Below are 4,212 nucleotides of genomic sequence, written 5' to 3'. Positions count from 1 at the left end.
GTCCCTGTTCCTCCAGAGACTGAAAAGGCAAATGGTACCCTAGCCAACTGCTATTGTGACTAGGGATGGGTAATGTCCCCCAAAGTATACATATACTGCCTCTGCATAACACTGGATGATGGGATCTAAGTCAGATTTACACTCATAACTTCAGCGTCTCCATAATTTTAGGCCTATTTCTACAGCAAAGACTTAAGGGGACTTAATATGAGACACAGATGGTTCTGGGCAACCCTTTTTTTTTTTTTTAAGACAGGGAGTATTTTATTTAAAACCCATCAGTGAAGTGGACAGTTTGGGTCTCTGACAAATCATTTATATTTAAAGTGTAAGGCAGTATGTGGCAATGTGTATGAAAGCACACATTGCCACACACAAATTAACTGATCAGACCATAATTTTCTATGTTGGAACAGAATCAACATCCCTGGGGAGGCAGCACCTTATGACATTTAATTTAGTATTCCTCTCCTTCTTCCTCTCCCTTGCCTTCCACAGAATCTACACCAACCTCATAATCCTTCTCTAGGGCAGCCATGTCATCAAGGGCCTCAGAGAACTTCCCCTTCTCCATGCCCTCACACACATACCAGTACACAAAGGCACACTGGCATACATCAGATCAAACTTGTGATCTAGGCGAGCCCAGGTCTCAGCAATGGCTGTGGTGTTGCTCAGCATGCACACAGCTGTCTGGACCTTGGCCAGGTCACCACCAGTTACCACAGTGGGAGGCTGGTAATTAATGCCATCCTTGAAGCCAATGGGACACCAGTCCACAAACTGGATGGTACGCTTGGTCTTTCTGGTGGCAATGGCAGCATTGACATCTTTGGGAACCACATCACCATGGTACAGCAGGCAGTAAGCCATGCACTCACCATAGTGAGGGTCATATTTCACCATCTGGTTGGCTGGCTCAAAACAGGCATTGGTGATCTCTGCTACTGTGAGCTGCTCATGGTAGGCTTTCTCAGCAGAGATGACAGGGGCATAAGTGGCCAGAGGGAAGTGGATGCGAGGGTAGAGTACCAGGTTGGTCTGGAATTCTGTCAGATCAACATTCAGGGCCCCATCAAATCTGAGGGAAGCAGTAATGGAAGACACAATTTGACCTATTAACCTGCTTAGGTTAGTATAGGTTGGGCACTCAATGTTGAGGTTTCTATGACAGATCTCATAGATGGCCTCATTGTCTACCATGAAGGCACAATCGGAGTGCTCCAGGGTGGTGTGGGTAGTGAGGATGGAATTGTAGGGCTCAGCCACAGCAGTGGAAACCTGGGGGGCTGGGTAAATGGAGAATTCCAGCTTGGACTTCTTTCTGTAATCAACAGAGAGCAGTTCCATCAGCAGGGAGATGAACCCAGAGCCAGTTCCTCTGCCAAAGTTGTGGAAAACCAAGAAGCCCTGGAGATCTGTCCACTGGTCAGCCAGCTTGCGGATCCTGTCCAAGACAAGGTCAATGATCTCCTCGCCAATGGTGTAGTGGCCATGGGCATAGTTCTCAGCAGCATCTTCCTTGCCTGTGATGAGCTACTCAGGGTGGAAGAGCTGTCGGTAGGTGCCAGTGTAAACGTCACCAATAACTGTGGGCTCCAGGTCTATGAACACTGCCCGGGGCGCATGCTTGCCAGCTCCTGTCTCACTGAAGAAGGTGTTGAAGGAGTCATCTCCTCCCCCAATGGTCTTGTCACTTTGCATCTGGCCATCAGGCTGGATGTCATGATCCAGGCAATAGAACTCCCAGCAGGCATTGCGGATCTGGACACCAGCCTGGCCAACATGGATGGAGATGCACTCACGCATGATTGCTGATTTGAAGCTGCTGGGTGGATGGCGGAGGTGAGGAAGAGGTGTTGCTTCTTACAGTGTGACTCTTAGGCGGTCGATGTAAGAGAGCCTGCCGGCTCAGGGCAACCTTAAGTATTATATCATTTAATTATGTTGATATGTCCATAAAAGGTACTGTTACCACTGTCCCTGATCCAGAGGTGGGGAAACTGAGATACTGAAATTTTCCATTAGCCTTACAGGGTTAGATAATCAGTGGAGACACAATCAGAATCTGAACCCTTTGCCTCCAGAGTCACCTCTTGCGTGTGTCTCCTGAGGGAATGACATTTTCCCAGGAGGATCTAGTAAGGGCCTGGTCCCTCTATTCAACCATTGCAGCAGGATGCCCAGGGATGATGTGGAGGGTTGCTGTCCCCCTGTCCACTCATTTGGCCTCTCCCAGGCTGGCCGTGAAGGTCAACAGGGCTCAGCTGTAGCCTTTGATGGTTCCTGCCAGGCTGGCACTTGGGGTCCTGAGGATACCCAGGGGATCCCAGCCCAGCAGCAGCTGGGCGACCTCAGGGCCAGCATTTCTGTAAACATCCCAGTGAGCCAGCCCCCACGAGGTTTGGCATGCCTTGTGTGGTTTCCTCTGACACGGCCACTTCCACCCACTCTGCCCGGCTGGGCTTCCAGTAATGGTATGTTTTCTCTGGAGTTGCTGGTGCTAATGATAGGGAGCCCTGGGGACTTCCTTCCACTCTGCTCCCTCCAAGGGGCCTTCTTACCCTTGAAAAGGCTGGAGACTACTGCCCAGTGGCTCAGATACCTTGTGCTACCCGGGAGGTATAGGCTAGACCTGGGGGTACCCTGGGCATCACCCCCATCACAAACCTAGCAGGGATCAGGCAGAAACAACTGTATCCACAAGCCTGGGGAGATGGCTGAGTCAGCAAAGAACTGGGTACTCCAACCTTAGAGGCTCATTTGCCTGTGAAGACTGGGGGGTGGGGGCAGAACATGGCTTAGTAGTGGGACACTTGCTTGGCCGTCTCACTCTCAACACTGAGGGAGAAAAGGCCTGCAAGCACCCTCTAGATCCAATTGCCTGACACAGGAGGAGTAAGACAGACCTGGCTGTGGCCTGTCTTTCGCTCTGTCACCTTGATCGTGCCACGTCACTCCTCTGAGCACAGGTTTCCAAGTGGATTTGATGCGAGGATTACAGATCTGGGACAGGGCTTCCACCAAGGAGGTAAACTAAGGCTCGGGAAGGCCAGCCCGTGTGTCCCACAGCTGCTGCTGACGAGCTCACGATCACGTCCAACGCTTCCCCTCTCAACCGCTGAGCCACACACCACTTTCCTCCAATATGATCACAGTGTCAAATTGCACAGCCATCCCCAAGCCTGAGAGTTCTCCAGAGCTCCCAGCCCCACCCCAGAAGGCTGGCTTTTGGGGCAAGGGCACATTAAAGATGGTGGGGCACCCCACTTGTGGGAGGGCAAAGGGGTGAGTCAATTTTCTGCTCGGTGCTGGCTGCTTCGTGAAGTGACACACCCTGGTGTGCAGGGCAAGGTGTGTGGCGAATCCTGAGTAGATGCAGGACCCCTCAGGTGGCCTGGATGGAAAGTGAATTGCAAATGGGGAACAGGGAGAAAAACTAAGTTTGTACAAATAAAGAGGCTTAAGATAGCTCCCGGTGACAGCCCACCTCCCTAAATCAAAATTACTCACTCCGTGTCCCTCTTCATCCAAATCAATGTATGCTGTGTGAGGACTGAGTCTGCTGGGGCCCCGGAAGTAAACCTCCCTCTCACTGAGTCCCAGGGAGGAGGCCAGGATCGGGAGCCTGCAGGCCCTCAGAGCCCCCTTCAGCTCATAGAGAAGCTAATAATGACTCGGGGTCCATATCCTGATGCTGGAATGAAACCCTGGTCTGGCGCGTGGAGGTCTGGTCGGCCCCTGAGTCCTGCATCCTGTGCATGGGTATGTTGATGAGGGAGGGGCTGTTGTGAGGACCCATGCAGACAGCGAGTGAACAGGCTTGTTGCTGCAGCACAATGCTCCAGGATTCTGTTCCGAGAGTCCGCTCTGTGAACGGGAGTCAGGGCTGTCCTTATTACCATGACTATCAAAGCATGAAGACTAACACCACCTATGGTCTGGAAAGGACATAGAAGTAGCTTCCTCTGGTCCAGAGATGCTTGGGCAGCATCTGCCCCCCTCTCGCTCTCCTCAGATTCTTGGCTTCTGACTTAACTGAGGAAAGTCGATTCCTCGGATGGGCATTGTGGAGCCTGCCTAGAGCCACCTGAATGTTCTCTGCTGGATGGAGCTTGTTTGAAGAAGAGTGTTCCAGATCTGGAGGTTGACGCTATCTTGACTCTAGTCTTAACTCCAGCCTTTCCTTGAAGTGCATCTTTAGATGAGTTA

At 51.6% G+C, this 4,212-nt stretch overlaps 1 pseudogene; it reads right to left on the bottom strand.

Moving 5' to 3' along the window:
- Nucleotides 1-457: 457 nt before the first annotated feature.
- LOC127684682 (tubulin alpha-1A chain-like) lies at nt 458-1,809 on the bottom strand (annotated as a pseudogene).
- Nucleotides 1,810-4,212: the final 2,403 nt, after the last annotated feature.

The sequence above is a fragment of the Apodemus sylvaticus genome, chromosome 5 (assembly GCF_947179515.1).
Source record: "Apodemus sylvaticus chromosome 5, mApoSyl1.1, whole genome shotgun sequence".
NCBI lineage: Eukaryota > Metazoa > Chordata > Mammalia > Rodentia > Muridae > Apodemus > Apodemus sylvaticus.
This window is presented reverse-complemented; position numbering and strand designations above follow the sequence as displayed.